General features: G+C 41.4%; 1 protein-coding gene across 17 annotated transcripts in view; it reads right to left on the reverse strand.

Annotated features, from left to right (window-relative positions):
• The window catches only part of ZMIZ1 (zinc finger MIZ-type containing 1), a 352884-nt gene that overhangs the window by 87256 nt on the left and 247223 nt on the right, over positions 1 to 18405 (reverse strand). Inside the window, exon 1 of one of the 17 annotated variants that reach the window (XM_048074839.2) lies at positions 5971 to 6177. The exons of 15 other annotated variants lie outside the window; for them this stretch is intronic. The gene's annotated coding sequence lies outside the window, so the exon portion shown is untranslated. Of the gene's footprint in view, positions 1 to 5377; positions 5630 to 5970; positions 6178 to 18405 lie in introns of those variants that run through there. One more of the 17 variants, XM_048074840.2, reaches the window with a different exon arrangement.

Genomic DNA, 18405 nt, shown 5'->3' on the forward strand with positions numbered 1-18405 from the left:
TGAAAGTAATGGTACTGTTAGCACCCTTCTGGGGTGTCTGACTAGAATACAGATAAACAAATGTCAATGTAAGAGAGTAATTTTTTAATCTTCCTGCTACATAGTAATGCAGAAAATAAGGCAATTTCTTGTTAATAAACTGCTGAATGTACTAATCCACTAAAGCAAACAAGAAGTCAGTAAAGCTGGTTAGCAGAACTAATTGAGTACTGAAAACAGTCATCTCACAATCTGCTCTTAGCAGTCTTGGTTACCTTTTTGGACTCAATAAAAGATACGCAAGAATACGTGGAGGCGCGATTTTACGAGCCTTCCAGATTGTCCTACTTCTGCTTCCACTGAACCTCTACCAGCTTCATTTATAACTGTTAGGTCAGAATTATTTTTAAAATCCAGTACAAATAGTTTTAATAACAAGCATGCAAAAGAAGGAACTCATCCGCATATTACAACAAATATAATTCTAATGAGCTTGCATTTACCAACAATTGTGGTTTTTCATCTGCTTCCAGGATTTCAACATAGACATGAGTGCAGCTTGCCTACCTACTGAAATTTAAGGGATTTAAGGGGTGCTCAGGAGGTACAGAAAACATTAACTTTTAACAAGTAGAGGAATTAGAAATTGATATACAAACATAAAAGGTTATTCATCAAACTGATGAGAGCTGTACTTCAGTTACAATAAACAACAAGAATTAGGAGCTTAGCTGGGTTTCTGAACATTTTATAATGTTGGTATGTAATAAAGACAACTGAGAAGAAAATTAACTTTTTTTCTGGAATAGATCAAACTGCCACTGGTCACACTGGATTACTGTCAACAGAATGAGCCCCAACAAGCTCAGAATCAGGATCAGTAACACACTCCAGAGAATGCAAGACGTTTGAGAATGATCCAGGTCAACAACTGAAGAAATGTTTAACACCTATTACAGGTAGGCTGAGTGGCAGCCTTCCACGCTGCTTTAGTAATTACTGTCCCAGTGTCACTCATTCTGTAACCATACCCTGTCTTGATCTTACAGAGAAAATTCTGAAGTGAACTTCCAATTAATAATCAGGAAAAAAACTGGTCTGCGTTCATTCTGGGCTTCTCTCGTCTCTGCACCAAATTCTCAGTGCAAGAGCCTACGTGTGTGCCAGACTGGCTGGCTGCTTTTGCATCGATGATTAATGGATATGCACTCTTCACCATGCCTTAAAAGCTATTACTGCTCTGCTTTATTCTGCATTTGTGTAGCTCTGATAATTATTGAAACACACTTTTTATTTTGAAGGCTAGCTCTCCTGTTACATTCCAATTTAAAAGTTTTTGTTCAGGCATTTCAAATTGTTCTGATATTGAGGAAGCTGTTTTGGGGCATTTATTTGTCCTTACAGGCCTTATGGCTCACCTTCGCCAGCTTCCTCTGATGGTGACCTGCTGATGTCTTACCGACCTCTGGAGAGGGGTGGCAACGCAGGCAGGTGGGAGAGCTGGTCTCCTTTCACCTGCACCCTTTATCAAACTTGGCAGTACTCTAAACCTCCCTTAACTTTATCCAAGTGACACTGGGTTGGGGAACACCCGTTTCTATAAGGGTGCTTCTTCAAATTTTGGGCATAGGAGAACCAATGGGAGGGGAGGGCTGGAGTGCCAAGCTTTCTAGTAAACGCACACAACACTTGCAAGTTACTTCCTGAGCTAGTATTTTATATACCTAAACATCCTTTTGCTAAAGCGTTTTACAAGCAGGTATACCAGGTGGAATTTCTTTCCCTGTCCTGCTGTTAGAAGAATCAAGAGTGATTAACACAAACTATTTTTTCCAATGTGTTAACTTTTCATTATTTCTACAAGGACCTGCTCATTTCTCTCACTGTAAACTAATGATCAATAACTCCACACTACAGCAAAACAGACGTCATGGCTAGTGTTTTTTCACAGCCCTTTCTGGTTTATTCTGGAAGAGCAACACAAGGCAAATCATCAGAGCAAACTCTAGGAAATTCAGAGGACTGGGGACGTTTGTTACAGCACTTTTCCTTAAACCCCCAGGTTACACCTATGATGCACTGCAGGCCGTACGTACCCTGCGAGGTCCCCGAGGTGTACACCATCGGCTCAGCCTGCGCAGCTATCCGCATGGCTCAGCGGGGCTGCTGCGGGGGCTCACCTCACATCGCTCAGCCCTAGCTCCAATGCCTCCGCACCATCCTGCAGTCACCGATGGCTGAGCAGAGCTGGGGAAGCCCTGCTGTCCAGCTGCTTATGGGTACTTTCAGAGGTGTCTGTGACAGATGCTTCCTCTGGCTGTTCCACCAAGGATAAAACAAGTTTTCTGCAAGAGAAGCCCTGAGGAAGTTATTTCCTGGGGCAGTCTCTCTTCTTACGTTGAGAGGAACAAAACCAGAGAGCTTAGAGCTTCTTCATCTAGATCTCTGGAACATCACTTCATTTAGCAATGTTCCACATAGTAAGGTTTCGTTTTGTTTTACTTTTTATTTTTCCCTGGCTAGCTCTTACCATTTTGGTGTAAAATATAATATTATCTTCTTTTGCCATGAGAGAAAAGCTACATTACAACTGTAAAATCCCATAGAGTGAATTTCCTCTTGGTTGCACTCTGCTGAGATTTCTTGTTGCTGTTGATCAGCAACTCCCTTTTGCTGGTGTCCTGATTACGAGAACGTATGGCTACTGCAGCCAAGCAGCCTTGCATTGTCACAGCCCCAGTTGTCACAGTTGTCACAGCCCCGGTGACAACTCAAGCTAGCATGGGAACTTCTGTGTCATCAGCTTGGCTTGTGACACAGAAAAACACAATTCTCTTGGACAAGCTACACATCTAGTAATTGCTGGGGATTTTTGGGGGGTGGGGAAGTTGAGTTGGATCCAGTGGCTGTTGGTCTGATTGCTGTATTAACCTTAACGGCAACAGAAAGCCTATTTTCTTAGACTCTTCTCTCTGAACTATCTCACCCTAATTAAAACTGTACCTGTTACTACAGCAAATTAGTTTATTAATTGAGCCCAAAGTATCCTCTATTATTCTCTCACTGTTAGTTTGAACACTCATGGTTTTTGGTTTGTAACCAACAATTTGTGTGTTACACGGGCACTGCCTTTCTTGGGTGCTGACACAGCAGCCAGCATCAGGCTTCCAGGAGTAAATGCCACTTGCAGCACAAGCAACACAAATAAGAGCACGTGTTTCTCTGAACACAACATTTCTGTCAGAACCACCCAGACATCAGATCTGAAGAGCACAGATCTGACATTCGCACCCATTCTACCACAAATGTAAACTAAGTCAGATGCTTAAGACTAACTTTTAAACCTCTCTCATGATCAGTGTTTTCAATTGCTACCACGAAACTGGACGTTGTCAGTTCAGGCAGCTTCCTTGCTTGTGAAAAGTCACTGTATTTGCAGGCATATTTCCCCAGAGATTTTCTGAGAGGTCCTCCAGAAAGGGGCAAGGTGTGTGTGGGGGGATCAATTTCATGTTAAGTTTTTTTAATAAAAAATTTCATCCTAATTTCAAAACTGAGTCTCTGGTAGCACTCCTCTGCTGGCTTAAAATCCAACTGAAGCATTACGGATTGAGTTCTTCTGAAGTAAATTTACATAAAAGCAAACTTTTGTTCTCAAGTTCTACTCTGGTTTAACTGCCATTTTGATTTCAGTAGTAAGTGAAAAGAGGAACAAAATCCTGCTAAGCTGATCAGTGTCAGTGCAGAGGAAACATGCTTTTGCTCAACTGAGAGGAGCTTCTACTTTTCTGCATTTTAGTTAGCCACTGATATTACTTTCTTTACCAATATATCTGCAATAAATTTCTAACTTACAGAAAAACTAAAGGAAATAATGGATTACTTACAGCAATTTTAATTGGGTCTGAATTTTATGTACTTCCATTTCCAGGTGGTGTTTTGGCCTTGCTACCTGCTTCTCTCAGGTCATTCCAGCCCAACTGCCTGGTTAGCATAACCTTACTGAGACACGACTTCTTAAAAGCAACTGTCTGCACAGTAGCTTCTCTCTCCAGAACCTGCAGATCTGCACAACCAACATCAGCCTCTGTAGTTTTCTGAGCAAAGATAAGTTGTTGCCTGAAATGAGGGCTCAAATTGGCCATTTCAGCCAGTCAGCTCTGTCTAGATGAAGTGTCTATTCGATCCAAAGTCCATAGGCACTACAGGATTTTCAGCCAGACCTTCGCAAGGGCTCACCTGAACTCAGAGTCAAGTAGTTTTACATGAGTGAAGTCAGCGCTGCTTTTGACAGTGACTTCAGTGACACAGGATCTGATACTGACAGTGCTTTAGACAAAACCTATTGCACTTTGTGCTGCGATTTTACTGATGGGAGAGCTGCTATCTACAACAGCAAGTCTCTTTCCCCAACAAACCACGGTGTTGATGCTTGCTGGGTTCAAACACCTGAGATGCAAACACTGAAGCCGTCTCAATCTGTTGTGCTTATTTTTTGCAGTACATTAATCTGCACCGTCTTATTCAGGTGAAAATTATTGCTTGCTTTAAATCAAGTAACTAAAACAAAAAAACAACACTCCCTGCACCATGTAGGAGTCTCAACTTCCACTCTGACATCACCAGTTTTAAACTTTCTGAAAACTCCTTAAACCATATGCAAATTATATCATCTCTTTAGCTTTTACACCAGCAAAGAAATAAACAAGACAGTTATTATTAGTAAATACAAGGGGCAAAAAACTTGTCATCTCAAACACCCAAGACTGCCACTGACACGCATACTTCTTGGGAGTTGTCTTTGAACCCACTTGCCACGGACGCACGCTGTTTGTGAGTTATGCATGACAAGGTCTTTATAAAGACAGCAAAAATGAAATGGTGGCAGCAGGATTGTCGTTGCTGCTCACAGAACAGCACATCACATTTTGACAGTGCCAGGCAGGCTAAAGTTGAAGAAAATACCACTGATGAGTGCTGCTGCATTTTGGTTTTATGATTGCAGGTAAAACAAACAAGATTCTCATGCAAAAAATAATAAAAGAAAAAACATTTCACCCTCTAAAATAAAAACATCATAAAGCAGTTAAATGAGCCAGATGTGAATTTCCCTCTCGCATCCCAAAATCTCACAAGGGGCAAACACAATGAGCGGTAACTGTATGCAAATCTGTCCCAGTTTCCTGCTGGAGCTGCCTTTCCTCCCCTGGTGCTGCTGTTTCCATCTGACAACATGCAGCACTGCCTTACCCACAATGCACCCGCTCGCTGCCACACGCACGCACACACACACACTCGGACAGGCTGACACACACACACACACACACACACACACACACACACACACACACACGTACACACACGTACACACCCCCTCCCCCCGAAGAAACCAACTTACCCACAAGTTAGCTTTCATTCAAAAAAACTAGTCTTCCTTTGCTCCCCCTCCTCTGTTTTTTCCTGCCTCTCTTCTGCTGCAGAAAAAGGCCACATATGTCTGAAAGCACTTCTAGGCAGAAACCATCTAGTGCAGAACAAAGACAGCCGGGGTTGCCTTAATCTCAGCACAAGGCAGCCAGTAGCTATTTTCAAGCTTGTTCTCTCTCCCCCCTCTGAGGGCACCCTGCTCTGTTTCTCCCTCTCTCTCTCCTCTTTGCCTGTCCAGCTACTGCACAACACACATCAATTATTCATTGCTTGTCTCCCGGTTTCCAGGCAAAACCAATCACAGATGGAGTCTTGCTAATGGGCTCATACCGTACTTGCCAACAGGCTATTTGTGCTCAAGCTACAACCCTCTAGAGACAATAAAGAGAATCAGGTTAAGCTTTAAAACTTCACACATACGCGAACAGACCTAAAACAGCAATATACATGTAAGCATCCATATGACATTGCTTAGGAGTACGTCTTCAGCAGACGGCATGGAAAAAGGCTGCTTTAAATCTTCTGAAAGGGTTTTAAGAAAATCAAACACTCAGAAAATCTCACCTCAGCTGCATGTTACTGATATTGATGGTTTTCTTTTCTGCCTCTAGTGCTCCATCTCTTGCTTTCCCATTACACCTCTCCCTCCTCCTCTCATACTCATACACACGCACGCACACGCGCACACACACACGCGCGCACACACGCAGCCACAGCCACTTTGCCAGAAGGAAGGGAGAGAGAGAGAAACAGAGAGAGGAGGAAAAAAAAAAAAAAAAAACAGCAGGCAGCTCACATTTCAAACTTGCAAGGAGGGGTGGTGCTTAAACCACCAGGACAAAGCCTCCCTCTCTGGCATACAGCCAAAATACTAAAATAAATCCCCTTGATCAATTAATTGGAAGCAACACTTGTCCAAGTCCGCATAACAAACCATTAAGGGCATCGAGGCTGAAAAGTCTTTAGATTTGGAAAATCTTACACACTTGTTTCCCCCCTCCCCTGTTTGCTGAATGCTGTTGACTAAATCCATCAAACTAGGCACGCTAATTAGCGTCCAGAGCGGCTGCTGCAGTGGAGCAGCGCTGGCGGCGCCCAGCACAGTTGTGCTTGGGCCAAGAAACCTGCGTGGGTTTGTACCTGGGCTGGGCTGTACCTGTGTGGGACTGTACCGGGGCTGGGCTGTACCTGTGTGGGACTGTGCCTGGGCTGGGCTGTACCTGTGTGGGACTGTACCGGGGCTGGGCTGTACCTGCGTGGGGCTGTACCTGTGCTGGGTTGTACCTGTGTGGGGCTCTACCTGGGCTGAGCTGAGCTGTACCTGGGCCAGGATGTACCTGTGTGGGGCTCTAACTGGGCCAGGCTGGTACCTTCGTGGGGCTGTCTGTACCTGGCCACACACGGGTCTACTTGGACATGCTGAGCCTGTTAGTGAAGCAGCAGGTGTGTGTTTATTGCTGATGGCACTGCAGGCTGCAACAGTGCTAACCACCTAGGTGGTAACCGGCCACTCATCGCCTTGCTCTTGCCTGACAGAACAACAAGCGTCCTCCTTTGCCCACAGACAGGGAAACTGAGGCAGGCGGCACAGAGCTGTGGTTTGCTGGTGGGAGTTACCAGGATACCAGACAGCCTTGGTTTGGTTGCTTCGTTGCTTTGTTTTTTGGTGTGTTTTTGTTTAAGTTTGGAGCCCAGACCTTGAGCACTGCCTGGTGCTCCTTCCTCCCACCACCAAGCACCTTTCCCATGCACCTCCCTCAGTTACACACAAGTTTTACATAAGTTCCACATTTCAGTTTGTGCCGCAGCATAGCCTGTTTCATTAAAACCTTTGGTGCAAGGCCTTTGACGATACCGAAGAGAACACCTCCCCCACCAAACATAAAAAGGAACAGGAAGCCAACGTGACAAAGCTGTCTCCTCTTGGGAGGAGGACGGGCAGTTGCAGCCCAGAGCCAGCCTTTTCCTGCCAGCCCCTGCAGCATGGAGCCACTTCCTCACAGGACCTCGGCTCCTCACGGGCGGCCGGCCCGCACGGCCCAGCAAGGGAGCGAACACAGCCCAAGCAACGAGAAAGGAGGGCCTACAGGGAAAAAAACAGAAATACCGGCAATCCAGCAAAATTCCTTCCAGCTAAAAAATGGCCTCAGCTTTCCCTGCCACGTTTACAATCACTTAATTCTGCTTTATAAACACCTCAGCAGACAGAGTCTGCAACATGACAGATCGGAACAGCGAACTATCACAGATATCAAAGAACACTTCTTCTCAGAAAAGTGATTCCACAAAAGAGCATTGTCAGATTTCATGGTGTGGTGTTTTTTTTTTGTTTGTTTTTGTTTTTTTTTCCTTCAGCAAATCAACTTCAAACAAGTAAGAGGTATGTGTGCTTTTCTCCCAGCTTCCTCTCCTGCAGCCTCAGCTCCAGGTCAGGCCGCCAAGCATGGCTATGGCTTTCTCCTGTTGGCTATTGCAACGAGCAGCATGGCAAACCAGGCTCGTGGTGGTATTTCTGCAACCTCCAAGCTGCACAATGGGGCTGAAGGAAGAGTTCTGACGCAACATGCCCACTACAGGTGTTACCAACACGGTGTTAGGCCCGGAGCATCTTTATCCATAGGGGATAGTCCCTACGACACGGCAAAGACTTGAGCCAGATCCTCAGGAACCAAGGCAGGCCCACAGGCCTGACAGAACCAACCGTTAAACAAAATGGCGTCTCAATCCCAGTTCATCAAATTTGAGACTCAGTCGCGCAAGAAAAGTACAGAACCCCATGAAACTGTTTCTGTGGCCTTTCAGAGTGGATGGATGCTTAAGGGAGATGTAAATTATACAGCTAGGCGGGCAGAATAGATAAATAGCATGAGTTTTAGAGGAGGTTATTTGGGACTGGCAAAGCATTAAGAGGTATATGTTGATAATGCAAAGAAAGACCAAACTCCCTACAGCAAGGTACCTGCACTGAGTTCAGACTTCGTGGTTGCAAATGGAATTTATAATCGACTATAACTGCGTAAATTCTAGATAAACATAGCATATATTTTTGTGTTTGTTTCAGGTTTTACTGCATTTACAAAATTTTCTCACAGTTGTTATGGTGTTATTTCATATCTCAAAAACCACAAAGAGCAACAATAACAACAGTGTATAGGCAATTGTGAAGTCCTCAATATCAAGACTGACTCCTTCCTCATGCAAGACTCAGTGAAATCTTATTTTCTGAGGGGAAAAAAATTATCTATAGAAAACTTACGTTCCCCGTTGTATTAAGTTTTTTTTCTTTCTTTTTTTCTCTGTAACTGTCATCATAAGTAAAAGGATTGTTTTTCCCCCCTCTGCAATTAAATGCACTTTCTAGTCTAACAGTGTAGGTTTCTCTTTTAAGCTGCCTGTCTTTCCAGCGGAAGTGGTTTAGAGTAGACAAATCACTTATCTAAAAATTATGTACTTACTTCTCCTTTGACAAATCTTCAGCAGGTTTCTAATCCCACCCTGCCACTTGAAATATCACTTTCTGTGATGACATTTGAGTCACAGTTGTCAGAAGCATCAGGCTCTGTAGTTAAATGGATTAAATCACACTTCATAGCATACAGTATTTTGAAGAAGGAGCGGTTTATCATTTGTAGAAATTAAACATAACATTTTTTTCTCTAGGGCAAATTCCCAATCATTTTTAAAGATTACTATGTTTAAGCCCCAATGACAGCAGTATGTCAAATTACATCACAGGGAAGGTTATCTCAGGCAGCGATAACTATTAAGAAAATTCACTAAAGACACCTACTACTGGGAGCAGCGGGTCCGTGCTGGGGAAGCACCTTTTAAATGCTAAGGTGGGAGACTAAACTCTTTGGCCGTGCTTTGTGCTGCTCCCGATGCCATACAGACCCCGCTGCCTGCAGGCACATCTGCCCTCAGACCCTGGGCAGCCCGTTCTCTGCAGGGCCAGCGCAATGCTCTGACCGACCAGAGGATGAGGGTCAGGGCATCATTCAGTCCTACAGGGGCAAAAGGGAGGACACTCATTTGGGCCACTCCTTGCTGATTAAGGTGAGAAGCTAAAAGATTGCCGAAGGAGTCCCGTTTACCTGGAAATAGGAGGTAGTGTTTTCTGTTTAGTGCATGTCATCAATGCCTAGGCACATCGCTGATCAGACTCCTTACAAATCCCAATCTTGCCAGTTACCGCTTAGCACAGAAACAAATCACCACTACCACATACACACGGTGTATGCTATCCATACCAAGACACTTCCCACTCAGGAAGTTTATTTTTAAAAAGTTCGAAGTCCACTCTGAAGTTATGATAGTCCAACAGACCCGCATGCCCAAGGAACACCAATTTTTATGGTCAACAGGAGACAGATATCTATGTTTGGGAGTCTTTGCTCAGCATAGGTGGCACAATGCTCATCTGCACCTAGGTCAAGTGGCGTAGCTTTTGGGTGTAATTCATGCTTCTCTCTCTCCTTGCCGCTCTTTGGAGATATTGCAAAACATGAACAAAATACAAACACCTGTAATAAAGTAACAGACCACCTAGAGGAAAAGGAGGAAAGGCTGCAGAGGAGCAGAGATCAAATTCCTAATTTGGATGCTCTAGTATCACGTCCACTGTACAATACAGGGGGGACATCATCATGTTCCACTGTAATTTCATTGTAAGAGATGTGCAGAGGAGAGAGCTAAAAAGTTGTTTAGAGAAAAAACATAAGGAGTAAGGAAATTCTCTTCAAGGAGCTGTAATACCAGTTATTGCCAACTGAGTCATAATATAACCCTTCAGCAATGCAAATTTTCTATGACCAAAGATTTAAAGGTTTATCTTGGGGACCAATCTTTATTCATCAGAGTTTAGCTGCACTGCTGAACACAGCAGGGTAGTTCCTTACAACGTTTATCTAGAGTAGGTTATTTGACCAAGAATTAATTGCCTGGATATGTATATATTTTACTATTGATTCAAAGGATTCAAAAAAACTCTTTAGAAGGCTTACAATTACATAGCTGAAATGCACAGAATACATGGATCAGTGGTGCTGTGGATTTTTCCTAATATTTCACAGTAGGCTGAGTCAGCTGAAGCGGTTATAAATCACAGGGCTGCATCTCAGTCAGAAGGCAACAATGTACTTAAAAAATAAAAAATAAAAAAACCCTTTGACTCCACATCAAGTGTCTTTCATGCATAACCCACTTTTTCAGGATCAAACCAACTCCTTCCAGAAGACAGGTGTGAGAGGAAAACCTGGGATGCATGCACACATGTATAAATAAATAAATGACGACTCTTTTATATGGTTTAGTCCTGTTTCTTGTTTAAGACAAAGTCTTGTTAAGTCTCCATTGCAGAGCATTCTAAGACTACTTAACCTTTGGTCACTTGCTCCATAAAGCTTTAGAAGAAAAAGGTAGAAAAGTTACAAACTGTTAACACAGCATTTCCTTTTCTCCTGCTCTCTTCCGTGACCATAACCTTTGTCTGCATGCTCCCTTGCTATCTATATGTTTTGACGCACCCTCTGATCTGGACTACATACCTGAAAATACTGGAATGTTGCATTTGGTCTGAAACACTCAACACCTCCTGAAAGAGATTTATGTCCTATTTACCTTTCAAGACCAAAGAAATCCTCATGTCCTTGTTACCTAACACCTTATAAAAAAACTTTCCTTCATACTTAAGCAATGGTTCAGGATAGACCTGTAAGCAATGCAATGAAAAAAAAAAAAAACCAACAAAACAAAAAGAATCTGTAAATTGCTATAATCTTCGTAAAAAGAAGTCTTCCTTAAAACCATCTAATAATATGCAGTGCTGCAACTTTCTAATCTATTTCCTTCCTCCCTTCCTTCCTTTTCTTGATTAAATGCCTTTACCATGTGCGGGAAAACAAAAAGATCTATACAATTACAATGAAATATGGAAAAAAAAGAAGAACAGAATTACAGAATGAAGCCACATTCATCATTTTTGTCTCTTTGGTTCTCTTCACAGTTATGCTTTTAAAGAAAACAGAAACAAAAGTAATGAAGCCATGCAGAAATAAAGAATGAAGGACAGTACTCTAAGGAAAAAATCACATCTGTAATATAGTATGACAGTCAGAAGAGATGCTTTACAGAACTAGAAAAAAATCACTGCACAATGACGACATCAGTTTAGACCGTCTCCAGCACAATGTCACCAGCAACACGGCAGAGCTCTTGCAGCTGCCCCAGCCCACACCTACCCATCTGTCCACCTGGTGAGGCTAAGAATTACAAATATTACCCAACTTATGAAATTCTTCCCTTCTGTTGGTCTATTTTGCTACAAATGCTAACGAATGTTTTAAAAACTGCTTTTTGTGATGAGTCTTATTGTTTTACCTGAAATAATACAGAAACCAAAATTTCAGAGATGTCTTAATTTTTAGATAGCCCCATCCAAATGCATGGAGCATAGTACAAATGCCTTCACTGCTCAACTTCACTTTCAATGCCTCTTTTGGCACTTGGGCTAGAGTTCATGACATCTCTTCTAGGAAATCAGAAAGAAATAGAGTTTAATTAAAGACCTTTCCATACTAAATCAAGTTTTGCTGCAGCATGATCGAGTGAGTTCCTAAAACATGTTACATATTTTTCATTAACTTTTATCAAACTGATTTTTATACGATGTCTGCAAACTGCCCAGTTTTCCTCATGCAGTTTAGACTTTTTAGCCTGCTATCACTTTGGGGTATATCTGATCAACTAATACCTTGGATTTCAAACTAATATTTCAGGTTCATATGATCTGTAAAGAATTTAAAACTTTGTCATACATAAGGCAAGACTTTCAAATGCAATGAGGATTAGCCTACCTCTCTTGCTAACAACATTTTTCTAAGCACTTTAATAAAAATGTATTTTTCTGCTGCTTTTGAGATGCCCAAGATTGTATTTGGAGTCAAACTATTTATTTTTGTTGAACTTGTAGCTATTTGTAGCTGACACCTCCCCCCACTTCTGGCAGGCTGAGAGTTAATTACAGCTAAGCCTCCTCTCTCCCCTGGTTAGCTGTTTAAGAGGGATAAGGAGGCAGCTCTGGAGACAGCAGGCTAATCAGGTTTCAGTGAGAGAAGGCAGCGAACTATCAGAACAGCAGCTTGTGAGCCTGTGGAGGGCTGAAGGGATGTGGAGGAGGAAAGGAAGCTGAAGCTTGCTAAGTGAAAGTCCTGCCAGGGGTCCTGGACTCTTCCTGGCACTGTTGAAACAGTTTGTGCCATTTTGGCTGTTAGCAATATTTTTCATAAACATAAATTGCATCAATATTGCTCATTAGGATGTGAAAAGAATAAAACCTCCGTGAACATACTCAATCTCAGGGACTATTTTCTTTTAATTCTTCTTTCTAGGTTAGAGGTGCCCTTATCTTCCTTCTTCCTCCACGCCAGCCCGCGAGGCAGTGCAGTGAGCAGGGCTGCCAGGGCCTTCTGGGGAGTGCCTCAATTCACAGCATCCTCCCCTCCGTCTGATCCTGTGTGTCCAGGTTCACTGAGGTCCTCCTCATCCAAAAAGGGGTTTTAGAGGGAACCTTATCCATTTGCTTAAAATTCTTATCTTTATTTGTATTTTTTCATGTTAAAAACAACCTGCTAAAATATGGAAGGTATCAGTAGTGAGAAGGAATATGTCATACAAACACCCTGAATGGGACATAAATAAAAAAGAAGAGATATCTTTCCTTGTCCACAGCACTTGCACTCTGTACATCAGAAAGTTAATGGCAAGGCCCTTTCTCTATGCTACAAGTGAACTTTGAGAGCATTCAAATGAGAAAGTGGAGATGCAGTATATTTTTGTAATTCAAACTCCAAACCCAACACTGAACGTCACTTTCTCCAAAACCATCACAGTGTCTAGAAAGCCATCAAAAGTGCATGTAACTTTTTAATGGTGCCATATCCAACATATGGGAGGTTATATAAATAAATAAATAGATAAAAATCCAAAGTTACAGATTAAAAGAAAAGTTACAAATTGGTGGCTTTGCATCACTGTCTTGGAAAGCTTCCACTCTGGAATACAAAGGCATTCATCATTCGGAGTCCAGCTCATGCTTCTAGCTTTGTATTTAAACAAATCCATGTACCGTCATCATACAGTTTTTATATCAATCTGCCAGAAAGCCATACTGAGTTATTTTTAGAGGGCTGTGAGATAAAGTACAGTTTAGCTTGCAAAGTAGCCTAATAAGGCAAAACGTTCTTGGTGAAGACCAAATGCAGTCACTGTCACTCTTCCCCTAAACCCTAATCAATCTCTTAAGAGCATCCCTTAATTTTTCCCACTTACTGTGGAGGATTACTGCATTAGAAACAACAAGACAGAACTAGTGGGATCTTTATTGTTTTGTCTGTTTTGATCATCAAATATACAGTGATTGCAGAAGAAAGGAAATGGTCTGAAAAGAAAGTGGTTTTGCTCAGATATATCAAGGAAACATTTTGTTAAGCAATCATTTTAGGAAAAACAACAGCTCAGTACAGTTTTTGCTTTCAGGAACTGTCTGATTCTAGTCTCAGCCAACTCCTAATACTTTGGGCCTCGCTGTTTTTCAGTGCAGTGTTTCCTTCCACCATGTCGGCAGTGGAACAGAGCTTTAAAGTGGATTCATTAAAATACTCTCAGGGAGTATGCATATGCTTAAATATTAGCAAGGATCTTCTTAAAACTAAAAATGTTCTAAAATCCACTAGATTACTTAGAATCTGAAAAAAAATACTCGTTTTGACATGTTGCTGCTGGGGGAAATAATTCTGTAACAATTTATGAGAACAAGATTAAAAACAGCAATTAGCAGAGGCTTCTATCTTTAGTAATTATTCATATACCTGTTTAGCTGATTATAAGTCGTAGCTCCAGGCTGTCTGCCTGCATTGCTAGGACACAGACAGCAACCTTTGCTAAATTGACTCCACTGGCTATGCTCATGCTGCAAGGGCTGTTTTCAAGGACAGATGTACAATGTTATATGGGTAAAGAGACAGGCAAATTAAAGATGGGTGTTCTGTCAGGAAAAGGACTGAAGAACTTGTGTCAGCATTTCCCTACATTAATAGGACCTCAGATTTTTAACCCTTCAACTGTTACTAAGATTTAGGAAGCACCTCCCTTATATATAACACAATCATGTCTTCTCAAACAAAATCATGGAAATACAATAGATCAAAACAAAGCACAAGGGTGCGAACTAAAGATAACTATATATCTATATATAGATATAGAGGGACTCATGAAGAGCTGCTAATCCTTCTTAAACTGTGATTCATTTTAAAGCACCATGGCCTGTGGGTTAGAGAAGCTAAGAGCAGAACATGAAGTTACCAAAACATATTATTGCCCCACATCAAAGAAGTATCCCTCAATTTGAGGCTGCCAATAAATATCCAGCACAATCCTACCAAAAATCCTATACGCGCAGCACAGACTTGTTTTTACCATCTTAATTCTGCCTGTTTGTTTAAAGCAGTATATGTATTTCTTTGAATGCGGCTGAAAATCTTTAAGACCTGCTCTGCACTGAAAAGTATTTAGCAGCACAGTCATGAAGGAAAGCTGTACTGGCAGCTCCTACCAGCCTAGACACAGTTCATGCTGGCAATGGGTTATGCCTTATGTTGCTTATATTGGCTACCCATTGAAATTAGGTTTACAATTAAGGGATTACACAACCTCACTAAAAGAGGGCTTTTGGCACGTATACAAATAGGCTTTATTTTACTGGAGGATCTCTAGCATGGACCTAGTCTATTCTGAGATGAAGAGCATGTCTACACCTTACAATAAAATGTGCTGCAAAGAGCCACGAGCCTTTGATATGCTCCCATGCTGCCAGGCTGTACTGCCCTGTGGTACTGACTTCAGCCCCCAAAGTCATACAGGACTGTTCTCATCCCATTGCAAGAGGGACTGTAAACCTTCCTCCTGCCAGGGATCAGTAGCCTGGGGACCTCACTACTGACTATCCCATTTCTAAATCCAGAGCTAGGTTTGTTGTCACCGTCTCAGGCTCTGCTGCATTGTGCTGTACCACTAACAAACTACCTTCTCTCTCTTTCAGAGCCTCTCTCCACGAAGGTTTATATTATTTGAGAAGAATCACCAGTCGTCACGGGGGACCTGCTCCCTTTGGTATAAATACCAAATTAAAGAGGTTTTTCAGAACCTCACTATGGAGAATTTCTTTCCAAGAGATGAACTTTAATCTAAAATGGTTCTTAATTCTCAGTGCTGTGATAAAAGAATGGTGTACATCCAACAACTATTAACTACTGTGGAGTTTCTAGTAACTAGACTTAATTCAGGAAACAGAATTAGAAGGTAATTGAAATTAAATTGAAATAAAATTTATTATGACTACTGAAAACTACCCATGGTAAGTTAAATGTACAGTTTCCACCTTTACTTAAGACGGTCAAAGCAGAAACAGTGGTAAAGTATGTTCAATGCTGGTCAGTTTGGCCAATATACTGCAGGCTTGATCTACTCAGGCCTACAATAACAACAGGTTTAGGTGTTTGCAAATGAGGAAAAAAATTGCAAGAGAAAGATGTTAAAATTAAGACCGTTCACTGTCTGGAATAAGCTCCAAAAGAAAATGTAAAAAACCCTATTTCCTTGATGTGATGAGAAATATGTTGTGGACAGCCATAGGAAATCTAACATAAGGTACAATCTTACACGGGAGTTTGACAAAGAAGTTTCTTTAATGTAATGAATTTCTACATTCATAAAACAGCAAAGATGATTATAAGTTCCTCCTCCCCCAAAACACATTTTCTGTATCTGAATATAGAAAAATACTAAAGTTCACCATTCAAAAATTTTAATAACTTCATCCATCTGTTAAATAATTTACATTCTGCTAGAACATGCATCAACAGTATAGCTGTGAAAATATACATTACTCTATAACCTGGAAACTATCCATCAGTATTTAACACTATTTCTTACTTCTCTCCTGCAACATTGCGTGGAGGGTTTCACGCAAGAGCATTGCCTTGATGATATACAGGCACCAGAAAGGAATATTGTCCGTACAAGATGCTTTTGAATAGCTTGATCAAGTCAAGAACCCTTGAACTTTCCACTGTGAATGAGGAGAACTGCCCTCTTTTTAATCAACACTCATCAGATCATGTTTTCTGTCCAGTGTATACAACCCATTGCCTAGACTGGCAAACTATCCACCTTTGAAACATTTGAGAATTGAACAGCTCAAGAGAAAAGCTTAAGGATGGGTAGTTCGATGAGGACATACTTCTAAAGAAGCATTCAAAGCAAATACAGAAGAATTTTGTGTGTTCCCTTAAGCCGAAAATTTGTCTTTGCTTTTTGTTTCATATTTAAATACACTGGGAAGTGAACATTAGAGATGAACATATTTTTTGGAAGCTTAACCAGACAACTGTATATTTAAACACTTATTTGCTTTTAATTTCTTAAAGTATTTACAAAATACACACTGAAGCATCTCATCTTTAAGTATAAAAGCTGAAGTGAAAGTTCAGATAGAGCGAGACTGACTTAAATGAGGAACTATAATTTGGCTAAGACTCTCAGAAGAAATTAAAATTTTGGATGCCTCAATTTGAGCAAGCATAATTGGGTATGATTTTCTAAAGTGCTCAATTTCCTGCAGCTAAAAGTTAAGCACCTTTAACATCCTTCTAATTGCTCACCCAGGACCAGAGGAACCACAAATCATTAGTCTGCTTTGGGAACTGTGGCCTGTATCACCACAGCTCCAAACTTTTGACCAGTCACTGTCAGCTCTCCAAACTATTCACTGACTAGTCCACCTTTATCATCAACATTTTAAATTAAAAAGTGCTGGCAGGTTACTTAAATGAGGCTTAATATGCTTTAGTATTACTCTGCAGACCACTTATCTTGGCCTGGAGGACTGCTGTCTGGAAAACCCTGTGCAGTCTTTAACATGACTTGTGTCAAAATCTTCTGTAAAAAGATGTAAAAAAAAAAGAATAGACGACATATTTACACAGATGTACTTCAAATGAAAAAACAATCTGCCTCATGCTTAAAAAATAGCTTCTATACCGTGGGATTAGAGATACTACACCTCCAGGAGGCATGTGCTCTCAGAAGGAAAGACAAAGATCCTACACCACCAGAGATCTCATCAAAACCATTTATAGTTTCTCATGCATAGAATGTCCTCTCCAAATTGCCTTTCTCTTGCTTTGAATCACCATTACCTTTTTTTGAAGACATACTTGTGGGTGAAAGCCTATAATTGTAAAATTTATAGTCCAGTCAAAATTAGGTTTTATATTCTAGTGCTATCTCCACTCTCATCTGCCATCCCTTTCTGGGATTTAATAGCAGCCCTTACCTCTGCTGAAGGAGTGAATTTCAGTGAACTAAGTCTCCCCACTTGGATCAGATCAGAATCAGAGGGGTCTGTCAAACTCCTCTCAGAATTGGAAGAGAGGGGAGAGAAGTGGAAACCAGCTTCACAAAACTGGAACAGGAAGGTTAATGAGTACTTTTCAATACCATTCCTCAGTAGCGTTATCATTTAGAGGAGAGAAACGACTGCCTCAGCAAGTTTAGAAGACTTACATGTCTTCTAATGCATTTGGGAGTCTTCTCATGATCCTGAACGAAAGGGGAAAAAGATGGAGGGAAATACAGAGCTGGTTCCTCACCACTTATTCTTTACTTCTGTGGAAAGAGGAGGATGGGAGAAAAAGAATCCCATCTTCTCCAAAAGAATCCCATCTTATCCAAAGACCCTTAACGTATCATTTTTGTTATCCCAGTCCCATGCCACATACTACTGGCTGCAAACAATCTCCTGGTGCACTGTTAAGCAGACTACTCTAAGTCCACAACACAATTTTCTATTTCCACATGGACACAGAGTTTTTCTTGGGTTCTTCATGAAAGCAACCAGGACTTTCTTTAGCTTTTCGTCATTTTTGGTAGCAATTTCTCCAT

This window comes from Anser cygnoides, chromosome 7 (genome assembly GCF_040182565.1).
Source record: "Anser cygnoides isolate HZ-2024a breed goose chromosome 7, Taihu_goose_T2T_genome, whole genome shotgun sequence".
In the NCBI taxonomy this organism is placed as follows: Eukaryota; Metazoa; Chordata; class Aves; order Anseriformes; family Anatidae; genus Anser; species Anser cygnoides.